Source organism: Tupaia chinensis, unplaced genomic scaffold (genome assembly GCF_000334495.1).
Source record: "Tupaia chinensis unplaced genomic scaffold, TupChi_1.0 Scaffold000045_1, whole genome shotgun sequence".
NCBI classification, from domain to species: domain Eukaryota; kingdom Metazoa; phylum Chordata; class Mammalia; order Scandentia; family Tupaiidae; genus Tupaia; species Tupaia belangeri.
In genome coordinates, this window is record NW_006159501.1 from 849,562 (window position 1) to 861,933 (window position 12,372).

The 12,372-nt window shown below is 41.5% G+C and overlaps 1 pseudogene; it reads left to right on the top strand.

Annotated features, from left to right (window-relative positions):
* Positions 1 to 9,754, top strand: part of LOC102468648 (lysine-rich nucleolar protein 1-like) — a 17,827-nt pseudogene extending 8,073 nt beyond the window's left edge.
* Positions 9,755 to 12,372: the final 2,618 nt, after the last annotated feature.

Below are 12,372 nucleotides of genomic sequence, written 5' to 3' on the forward strand. Positions count from 1 at the left end.
ACTCTTTCGTCCAATGTTGGTTGCCAGGTTCTAGTGAAATGATAGATATGAAAGTTTTTAAATTACAAAGCTTGGTTGTAAATCTTCAATAACACTGCCTAAAATGGAGCCTAACACTTGAGAAAAAGAGATTTCTCATTCAGCTGGGATCCCCAGAATTTACCTGAGACAGGAACCCACACATGGAAGGCAGTCAAGGAACACTTGCTCACGTCTTGGTGCAAGTGGGCCCCATAACATTCTATGCAGCGAAAAATCTGGATTAGAGGTCCATAGTGTGGGAATAAAATCATGTTCTAATAGGCATGCCTGCAGGTGACCAGAAGCCCAGGATCAGCTTCCTCAGTGAGTTCCTCCATCTGCAACAACCATGGAGGTGGCATGACTTGGCTTCAAGATGAGACCTGCCAGCCCTAGCCAGAAAGCTATAAGCAGAACTAAAGGCCATACGAAAATAAAAGCCAGTGTAGAAATGCCTTGACTTTTTCACTCTTAAAATTACTTCATTAATCAAAACATCTTACACTGCATAATTTTACAGATGAGAGAACACAGCAGAATAAGAAGAGAAAAAAATGTTGAGACAGTCCTGGTTCAAACCCTGTCTAACTCTAAACAACACTAAACTGTCATAGCCAAATATATGACTTGGAACAAGTTGCTCTCAACGCTATGACTTTTTCATTTGAAAACAGGAGTAATAATATTTATCTCCAATAATGGAGTGAAGATTAACTTATACACACGTATTCACATACACACACGCACTTCTGATGTGATGATTGTCACAACTGTGTGCTCAGGAAATAGTACTGATATTGGAATCTTAAGTAGACATCTGGCAGCCAAGAGTGACCTTTTCAAAATAAATTTGACTATGTCATTTCTTTGCTCAAAACTTCCTTCAGGGCCCGTAGGTAGCATGGTGGTTAAGGCACTGGACTCCCACATGGGTAACTCCTGTTCAAGTCCCAGACCTGGCAGCTTGCTTTCTCACTCTCTCTCTCTAACTCTGTCTGTCTCTGGTGGGCACATGTGCCATATAGAAAATTTTTAAATGATATTGATAAATAAAATTAAATAAATAAGTCTAAAAATAATCCAGCAGTTTCCATTGTAATCAGAATAACACAAATCCTCTTTCTCTTGACTGATGAAGCCCCTCCTGATCTTGCCCCTGGGTACCTTTCAGTCCTGTGCTTCAGCTCCAGTTTTTCAGTTTCTTAAATCCATGAGGTTCTTTTCCACCCTTTATCACCTCCTCTAAAAGGCCTTCACTGACCACCTAATTGAAAATATTCCCTGACAGTGCTTTACTGTGTGCCTGTTTTCATGGTGCTTACCTCTATCTAAAACCAACACATCATTTCTGTAGCTCCTGGTTTATCTGCCCAACCCATTAGACTATGAGTCCTCACAGCAGTGTCTTCATCTTTCCTTGATCTGCTGAACTAAAACAATGTACTTCATATATACACTTCTTGTACATAGGTTAGATGAATGAATTCTTGAACTTCCATAGCCCATCAAAAAACTCTGGGCTATGTGGCTGCGTAGCTCAGAGTGAGACTATATCTAAAACTGATTCTAGCCAGAAGGCAGCTCTCACTTCAAAAGTCTGAAAGATTTAAAAGAAGGACAAGCATTCAGTAGCTGGGCTGTGAACAGCGTAATTAGAATAACTAATAATTATGAACCATATCTTGAACAATTTAAATACTCAAATCTTTACAAATGTTTAAAACCCATGTTGACACCAAGTGCAACCTAAAGTTATAGTGTAGACAGTCTACATGTTCCTTCACTTTTGATTAATTTCTTCATCCATTTAGTCAACATGAACTGAGATCTGGCAATGTGCACGACCCTGTATTTAGTTCAGTCTCAAAACCTTTACACAATTGCTCATTATGTATTATTTCAAGTGACTTTTGAACACAGTGTCTAAATTATACATCTTTCAAGATATGTATTTTTGTATAAACAAGCGAAAAATAAATCTGTGGTGGGCTGGAGGGACCGCTTCTCATGTAAAACCCACTCAAGCCCTAACTCCTCTACAATGTTCCCCTTGGCCAAGTCCAACAAACCCCTTTCTTCTAAATCCCTTAAACACTTACCTATGGAGTCTGTGTCTCTTTTCCTCCTTTTTTCTTGGTCTTTCCATGGATAATGTAGCATTATAGTGTCATATAAAGAATACTAATGGGCCAACAGATGACATGGAGGTTAGGGCACTGTATCCCACATGGCTGGTTGTGTGGTTTGAGTCCCAGACCCGGTAGCAAGCCCCAGACCTGGTGGCTTGGAAATCACTGGAAGATAAGGGGTTGCTGCCTGGCTGTCTTCCCTTAGGCCAGGGTGGGGATTTCCCACTTCCTTTCTCTCTCTGGTGAGTGCATGTGCCCTATAGCAAAAACTTAAAAGAAAAAGGTGAAAGAAAGGAGAGAAAGAAAAAAAAAGAAAACTAGGTTTCTCGAACTATGCTTAAAATCTTGGTTCCATCATTCACTACTTTTGTGTTAATGGACAAGTTATCGAAACTCTCTAGAGTTTGCATCCTTCATTGGTTAAATGGGAATTTAATAACTTCACTGGGTGTCATAAGAGACAAAAGTAAAAAGGTATGGAAAGTTTCTGTACATCTTAACTGTTTGAAAAATGAAAGTTACTATTTTTAACCATTTTACTGAGGCATAATCAGCATACAAAAGGCTGTACATACTCAATATATACAACTTTATGAGTTTGCAAATAAGAATATATATGTGAAATTACCACCAAAATGTATGCCATAAACATATTATCTCCAAAAGTTTTCTTCACCCTCCTAATTTATTTTTATTATTACTACTGTTATTTGTGATTTTAGAATAAAAAAAAATTGTCCTAAGATCTACCTTCTTAGCAAAAGTTTTAAGTATATAATTCAGTACGGTCTTCTACGGCCACTAAGTTATACAGTAGATCTCTAGGAGTCATATTCCTCTTGTGTAACTGAAACGTGGTGCCTATGACTGGACCTAACAGTTTTCTTCACCCTATTCCCTGACAACTACCATCCTACACCCTGCTTCTAAGTTTAACAATTTTGGAATCCATGTATCAGAGGGATTGTATAGTTTTGTTGTTCTTTGTCCATCTGGCTTATTTTACTTGACATTTTTCTCAGGTTCATTCATGTTTCTGTAAATGAACAACAATGAAAAATGAAAAAAAGAATATTCTCTTTTATCCTAAAAAATATTCCATTGTATATACATTCCTCATTTTCTTTATGCTTTCATCAATCAATAGATATTTAAGTTGCTTCTGTGGTGTGGTTATTGTTAATACTGCTGCAATGATGATGAAAATAAAGATATCTGTTCAAGATCTGGATTGCAGAAACCAGCAGTTGGCATAATGGCTATGTCGCTGGACTCCCATATAGTTGACCGCAGTTCGAGTCCCAGACCCGGTGGCTTAAACTCACGCCAGGCACGTGTGTGTGCATGCCCAAGATCAAAAGAGGAGAATGAAGGAGAAGGGATTGCAGCATGACCATCCCCCCTGGGGTGTGATTTCTCATTTTCTGTTTCTCTGTCTCTGTCTTTCTGGTGAGCACACTCCCTATAGCAGAAACCTCTCCAAAAAAAAAAAATTTAAAAAAAATATATATATATAGATCTAGATTGCAATTCCTTTAGGCCTATACCAAAAAATGGGATTACTATATCATACAGTAGTTCTATTTTGCGTTTTCTGAGGAACCTCTATACTATTTTCCATAATGGCTGTACTAATTTACATTCCTACAATGTACAGAAATTCTCTTCTTTCTACATCCTCACCTTTCACTTATTTGATATTTGCCATCTTAACAGATGTGAAGGGATTTCCGAATGTGCTTTTGAGTCACATTTCCCTTGTAATTAGTGATGTGGAACACTTTTTCATGTTCCTATTGATCATTTGTATGTTTTCTATAGAGAAATATCTGTTCAGTTCTTTTATCCACTTTTAAAATCAGATTATTTAATTTTTTGTTGTTGAGTTATTTGAGTTCCTTACATATTTAGATATTATTCCAGTCAGATAAATTGTTTGCAAATATTTTTCCCATGTTGTAGGTCATCTTTTCATATTGTTTCTTGTCTTCTTTGCTGTGCAGCTTCTTAGTTTGAAAAATATCACTTATCAATTTTTGGTTTGGGTGCCTATTCTTTTGGTGTCATATCCAAGAAATCATTACCAAGGCTGATGTCAAGAAGCTTTTTTCCAGGGAACCAGCAGTTAGCATAATGGCTATGTCGCTGGACTCCAATGAAGGCAATCACGGTTCCCGTCCCGGACCCGGTGGCTTAAAACTCACACTGGACGCGTGTGCGTGCGTGCCCAAGATCCCGAGAGGAGAATGGAGGAGAAGAGATTGCGGCATGACCATTCCCCCTGGGGGGTGATTTCTCGTTTTCTGTCTCTCTGTCTCTCTCTGTCTGTCTGGCGAACGCATGAGCCCTATAGCAAAAACCTCTCCAAGAAAAAAAAAAAAAAAGAAGCTTTTTTCCAGTGCCTTCTTCTATTATTATTATCGACTATTACAATTATTACTATTATTACTTCCTCTCTACTTGTTCTGATTTGTTATTTTGTCTAGCAGTTGAGCCAGAGAACATTTTTCCTGCTGTCTTTCTAACTCTGATAATACAATAATAACAATAGGTGTTTTCAAAAACATTATCTGGTTTATTTTTATAAAATTTAACAAAAGAGTTCAACAAACACATATTGACTCTTTCTAATGTGCCAAGAACTGTGGTAGACGGAATCCTGTATAGGAGGGATCTTCAAAAAGTCCATGAAAATGCATATCATTGTACATCGATGTCTATTGCGGCAATATTCACAATTGCTAAGTCATGGAAACAACCCAAATGCCCACGAACAGATAAATGGATAGAAAAACTGTGGCAAATATACTCAATGGAATACTATTCAGTCCTATAAAGCAACAAAACCCTGGCTTTTGACAGGAAGTGGATGAATATGGAAGACTTACTGCTGAGTGAAGCAAGCCAGGCTATGAAGGAGAGGCATTGCGTGTTTCTGCTTAATATATACCAAGTGTCCACACTCTATGACTGAAACTAATTCACTAATGGATATAGAAACACAGTATGTAGATGTAAATACCAGATATAGTATGTGGGCAAGAGGAGGGTCTGAGGAAGGACATTTAGAAGAAAAATAGGGAGGCAAAGTATTGATGTCACAGGGAGGTGTGGTATTGTCTGTTGAGGATATTTTGTGGTTTTGTCAACTGTGTTGGGGAGAGATGTTCACCTGTTGAAATATCCATTTTGTAAGACAAATAATAATGAGATTGAATGTATAAGAGAAAATGAAATGAAAAATAAATTAATTTAAAAAATTATATATGAGTTCTGATGTTTGCACCAAAATAAATTTGTACTTTAATTCCACTTTTTCATGAACTTTTCAAAATTCCCTGTACATATGGATAAAGGAATAGGCCAGTCTACTGTGTGACTCCAAGGGCACCAGAAATGTCATGTCATTTTTCTCATTTTTCTTCTTTTGATGGCTGATGCTTAGTATTCCATAGTTTGCATGCTATTTGTGTAGTCTACTTTCAGTCAAAATGCAAACTTCTGTGGAAAAGCTTTGGTTTTTTGTTTGTCTTTAGTTCCTTGTTTGTTTATTTGTTTCTCTAAAGCCCCTGTTTGAAATGGAGAGACCTGAGAGCATCTGCCTAGAAGAGACAGAGAATCTTAACAACTGAAGAGAGAGGGCCAGGAGCATTTGAGATCTAGGACCTGGGGCCAAATCCATTCTCACCCAATGTTTTTCAAGGAAAAAGCTTCAAAGCAGTCATCAGAGCACTGCACAGCTGGACAAAATAATTAACTAAGTGAAGGCTGAGCATGTGGCCCACCTGGCACCTTCTGTCTTGTCCTGTGTACCCCTCTGGAGTGACATGAATCCCAACTAACCTGCAGCAGTAACCTCTCCCAGAACTGGCAGCATATCTGGTGTCCCTCCCCACTGTTGTCTGTTTCCTGCATTAGTAATCACATTCTGAATCAATCTATGGACTTCTTAGTATCAGCTCTGCTTTGGCATTCTCCCAGGAACAAAGCCAGAGACATGAAGTAGCAGCTGATGAGACCTCCCACCTGCCATTGCTGGATTTGGTTGCCTGCCAGTCTAATTGCCAGAGAGCTGCACCAGCATCCAGCTGCCTTCAGCTTCATTACCAAAAGGCAATGGTGAAAGTTATTGCCCCAGTGTTTCCTGACAACAGCCAACTTATAAACATACACAATTAACCTCACCTGTCATTAGGGAAAATATGTCTAGATGGTTTAGAAATTCAATTAATTTGGCAAGCCATGTACCAAGCCTGGCCTAACTACCATCGAGGAGTCAAAGATACATAAATAATGACTGAACTTAGAGAAGCTTGCAGTTCAGTATGGTAGATTCAAACACAGAACCTGAACCCTTAGTGGCCTCTAAGAGAAGTCTGGTTTAAAAATGCATTGAGATTGACTGTTTCTAATATGCAGCAGGAAAAAAATGTTATAAAAAGAGATGTTTTCTTAATTGGAGTGAAATTCACATCAAAAAAAGGAGCAGTTGGTACTGACCATATTCAGCATGAGAGTAAGTACTGTCCAGGATCTGAGAATAGGCAGAGAAGGCTAAGCACGACAAGCAGAGAAAATGGCTAGAGGATGAGAGGCAGGGAAGTCAAGTCACTCACAGGTATAGCAGGAGACTGTGAGGTCTATAGGAGATAAGGCTGGTGGGAAGGAGGTCGAAATCAGACTATAAATTATGGAGAACACTGACATGCTATATATAAAGCTCTTCCCCTCCCCCAAGTGCCCCTGTAATCAGTCTTTGACAAAAGTCACAGGGTGGTCCTAGGTGGTTTTGGAAAGGAATTGTAGTGGCTGAATGGGAAGGAGTTGCAGTACAGGCCAAATACCAGGGGAAAATAAGAGCCCCTTACTGCCAAGACCCTAATGGATCCCACTCAAAGGCAAACTGAGAGGATAGAGGAGAAACATTCAGGACTGTGGGAACTGACTTTCATGTGGAGGCAGGGAATTCTGGCCTACAGGAAGATCACCAAGACCCACAAAGCAGACCTGGGCCTTCTGCTCCCATAAAAGAAGGAGGAGAACAAGGAGGAGGAAGAAGAGAAGAAGGAGGAGGAGGAGAAGGAGGAGGTTCAAGAACCACAGACTCAATATTCAGTTCTACGCAGTGATAATTATTTTTCTGACAATTCTCCTGTAAGAACCACACCCCTCTCTAAGAATGTGGTCTGAGGCCAGGCATCTGAGATGCCTCTAATAAAGAAAAAGAAGGGTCATAGCACCCTTAGCGAGGGGCCCCAAGAATCTGAGACCCACTTGCATGCCCGATGGGCAGACAAATCACCCAGCCCCAGGAAGCAGTCCCTTGGTCACTCTGAGGTCCAGAGGTGGGAGAAGAAGACAAAGAGTAAGTCCTTGTTAACGCTGGCTGTATCCCATGGCTCAGGGACAAAGACCTTCCCAGACCAAGTGAGGAGGTGACCAGATTTGTCAAGAAGCTCAAAAAACATAAGAAGGAAAAAAGAAGTCAAGGATAGTGCAGCCTTCTCAGTCTGGAACCGTCAATTCTGCAAGGCTGAGGATGCTCTATATAGTTGCTCCAAGGGGAAAGAGGGTGAGGAGCAGACAGCCTTGAGGCATAAACAGAAGCAGGGGAGCCCCAGGGAACAAAGCAGGAAGATGAAGTAGAAAATTCATCAGGAAGGAGATACCATTCTGGGCCACTCAAAACTCTACAGGTCCATGGAGGGCAGCCCTAGGAAAGTTAGCAAAAAGAAGCTGGTCAAGGTTGAGGCTCCAGAGTACATCCCAATAGGAGATGACCCAAAGGCCTGGCCAAGAAGAAAATGAAGAAATGAAGTCCAAGATAAAGGTGGAAAGGTGGAGCAGCAAGGCATTGAAAAGGAAAAAAAAAAAAAAAAAAACCAAGACGAAAGAGTGAAATCAGACTATAAATTATGGAGAACACTGACATGCTATATATAAAGCTCTTCCCCTCCCCCAAGTGCCCCTGTAATCAGTCTTTGACAAAAGTCACAGGGTGGTCCTAGGTGGTTTTGGAAAGGAATTGTAGTGGCTGAATGGGAAGGAGTTGCAGTACAGGCCAAATACCAGGGGAAAATAAGAGCCCCTTACTGCCAAGACCCTAATGGATCCCACTCAAAGGCAAACTGAGAGGATAGAGGAGAAACATTCAGGACTGTGGGAACTGACTTTCATGTGGAGGCAGGGAATTCTGGCCTACAGGAAGATCACCAAGACCCACAAAGCAGACCTGGGCCTTCTGCTCCCATAAAAGAAGGAGGAGAACAAGGAGGAGGAAGAAGAGAAGAAGGAGGAGGAGGAGAAGGAGGAGGTTCAAGAACCACAGACTCAATATTCAGTTCTACGCAGTGATAATTATTTTTCTGACAATTCTCCTGTAAGAACCACACCCCTCTCTAAGAATGTGGTCTGAGGCCAGGCATCTGAGATGCCTCTAATAAAGAAAAAGAAGGGTCATAGCACCCTTAGCGAGGGGCCCCAAGAATCTGAGACCCACTTGCATGCCCGATGGGCAGACAAATCACCCAGCCCCAGGAAGCAGTCCCTTGGTCACTCTGAGGTCCAGAGGTGGGAGAAGAAGACAAAGAGTAAGTCCTTGTTAACGCTGGCTGTATCCCATGGCTCAGGGACAAAGACCTTCCCAGACCAAGTGAGGAGGTGACCAGATTTGTCAAGAAGCTCAAAAAACATAAGAAGGAAAAAAGAAGTCAAGGATAGTGCAGCCTTCTCAGTCTGGAACCGTCAATTCTGCAAGGCTGAGGATGCTCTATATAGTTGCTCCAAGGGGAAAGAGGGTGAGGAGCAGACAGCCTTGAGGCATAAACAGAAGCAGGGGAGCCCCAGGGAACAAAGCAGGAAGATGAAGTAGAAAATTCATCAGGAAGGAGATACCATTCTGGGCCACTCAAAACTCTACAGGTCCATGGAGGGCAGCCCTAGGAAAGTTAGCAAAAAGAAGCTGGTCAAGGTTGAGGCTCCAGAGTACATCCCAATAGGAGATGACCCAAAGGCCTGGCCAAGAAGAAAATGAAGAAATGAAGTCCAAGATAAAGGTGGAAAGGTGGAGCAGCAAGGCATTGAAAAGGAAAAAAAAAAAAAAAAAACCAAGAAGAAAGAGGGGAGCAGCAGGAGACCCATGGAGGAGGAACCAGACGCAGACCTAGAGGTGGTGTTGGAAAAGAAAGGCAACATGTATGAGGCACACATAGACCAGGTGAAGCCAAAGGCCTTGCAAGAAAAGATCAATTATGAGTCGGGCATAATGGAAGTGTATGAAACCAGGAAGTGGATGGGAACACAGTTTAGCTGATGGGATAATGCTGGTTTTCAAAGCGAGGAACCGAAACTGAAATTTCTCAAATTTATGGGTGGCTTTAAAAACCTCTCCTCCTCATCCAGCTACTCCTCTAGCATGGGTGGATGGTCCAACATGGTCCTCAGCAAGAAGGCTGACAACAGCCTGCAGCAGAACCTGCAGCAGGACTGCAACTGCGCCAGGAGCTAGAAGCACAACCGCAGTCAGTCTCGGCTTTTCCACTGTCCCCAACAAAATCTTTTATGTTGACAGGAACGCCTCTAGGTCAATCAAGTTGGAAGACTAAACTCTAGTGGGTTTGTGTGTGTGTGTGTGTTTTTGTTTTGTTTTGAGAGGTTTTAGCTATAGGGCACGTGCGTTCACCAGAAGACAGAGAGACAGAGAGACAGCAAGCGAGATAATTGTCACCCAGGGGGCATGGGCCATGCCACAATCCCTTCTCCTCCATTCTCCTCTCAGGATCTTAGGCATGCACGCACACATGTCTGGCGTGAGTTTTAAGCTACTGGGTATGAGACTCAAACCACAGTAGACTACGTTGGAGTCCAGTGACATAGCCATTACGCCAACTGCTGGTCCCCTAAACTCTAGTGTTTGTCCAAAAAAATTGCTTTTATTACTCAGTTTTTCAGACAAAAGCTATCTGAAAGTTGTTTCAAATCAAACAGCTGTAAAGATCAAGGACCACTGTCTTGATGGGCTTGAATGATCAGGGTGGGGACAGCTCACGTTTCAGGGCCCAAGAAATGAGTGACCGAAAACAATGGCCATCCAGACTTTCCATCTCTGTTTGCAAGACCTCAGCATGTATAGTAATGGCAGCTAACATGGAGAGTTTAGCAACTGCCAGGCACATACTAAAGTGCTTTTCTTGCATTCATGCATTTAATCTTCATAATGGGAGCTATTATTATCCCCATCTTATAGATGAGGCAACTAAAGTTGAGCGATAAAGTAATAAATCATCCAGGGTCACCCAAACTAAAACAAAACAAAAAACTGTGGGAACTGAAAATAGCTTCTGTGTATACTAATAGCCTTTCTTTTAAAACATAGATAGCTGATGGGTTATCTCAAGTTTAGTCTACATCTCAGTGTGTCCTGGCAAATGGAGATAGAACTCTGGAGACAGAGGGGCTGCAAACTCAACAGCATGCACTGGGGAAACCCACTGAGCACCATGGGTGAGCCCTGTGCTGGGAGAGCTGCTGAGTCGTCCAGGATGTTCCTCCCAACAGTCAGTTCTACGTAGGTCAGAGCTGTCGTGTCATCCAACAGCCCTGCAGAAAGTTCCAAGGACCCTTGGCGCAGGAAGCAGCACATTCGCTGATTCACTCCCTCCTCCACTGCACAAATATTTGTGGAGTTCACCCCAATGATTAAATCCTTTCAACAAAGGGAAAGGACTTTACCGTGCTCTTTATTAGTTATTGGCTTTTCCATTTCTCAAAGTGGGGGTGGAGAAGAAGATGCAATAAAGGCAAACAATTTGAAATTGATTGTTTGCTTCTCTCCAGGGTAATTTCCTGGCTACTGACAAAATACACAGACAATGAGAAGCAGTCACAGACTTATTGTAAAGCCTTTTTCTTTATATTTTATATTTAAGAAATCTCTTACGCCCTAATTTCCTTATTTTAAAAATGAGATTAATAACACTAACCTCACAGGATAGCCCTAAGTTCACTATCAAATGGCAGTGGGAAATGATGCATTGCAGGGAGCTCTAGGGGGTGCCTTTCACAAAGACTGCAATGTGAATGGTGCCTTCAGGAGCTAAGCAGTACACAGCCTGCGCAACCACATGCAGCAGCCCGGACTCTCAGAGAGTTGAGGGAATGAACACTATGAAACCATTTTGTAAACCATAAAGGGCTAGTATAATTATCATAACTATTTCTCAGGATATACAAAGGAATGCCTAATTTCAATAGTGATAATCTGCCTCTAACAAGGGGCACAACCAAGCTGTGAGCAGCTTGACTGAAGACAGGAGTATGCACAACAGTGACAAGGACCTTCATGCTATGGGAAACCCTACAAGCTGTTTGACCTACAGAGGGAAGTGGTTTCGGTATCACAGAAAAAGAAAGTAGTTGACATATGTGGAATGTTTACTTTCTTGCAGACATTCTTCTAGGAATGTTGCATGTATTATCTCAATAAATCCTCACTACCACTCTTGGGTATACAGTTATCATGCCCATTTTACAAGCGAGAAAATACTCCATGGGGACATTAGGTACAGGCCAAGATTCACTGGCTTGTTTGTCAGCTGTGGAGTACAGAGCTGAACCCAAGAAGTCTTCTCCAGAGGCTGTGCTTTCTACCACCCCCTCACCTCTGCAGAGGATAAATTGTGCAGTGCCAGGAGGCTTTCTGTGCAGGATCTGGTCACTAGACATCCAGGGGAAAGTCAAGTTTCTCATTTTCTTTCTCTCTCTCTCTTGCCCTGTCTCTCTCCCTGATTAAACTGGAAAAAAATAATAATAGAATTTAAATAAAATAATTCTATATTTTCTCCATCACTTTGCTTTTTCAGTTGTTGTTATTGCTTTGCTCTGTTTGCACTTGAATGTGAACTCTGAAAAACCAGACTTTGTCTCCTTTGTTCACTGCTATTGACAAACGTGCTTGTTGTGTGCACTGCAGGGTGTGCATGTGGTAGGTACTCATGATACAGGTTTTGAACTATTAATAAATGAATCTAGTTTGCAATACTAGCTCAAACATAAGATTTTTTTCTGATAAAGGGTGCTACTCATGCTACTCCTTAATAAAAAAAGTAAAATCCAGGGCCAGCAGGTGGCATGGTGTTTAAAAGCACTGGACTCCCTCATGGCTGACCGCAATTCAAGTTCTGGACCTGGTGATTTGCTTTCTCATTTTCTTTCTCTCTCTTTC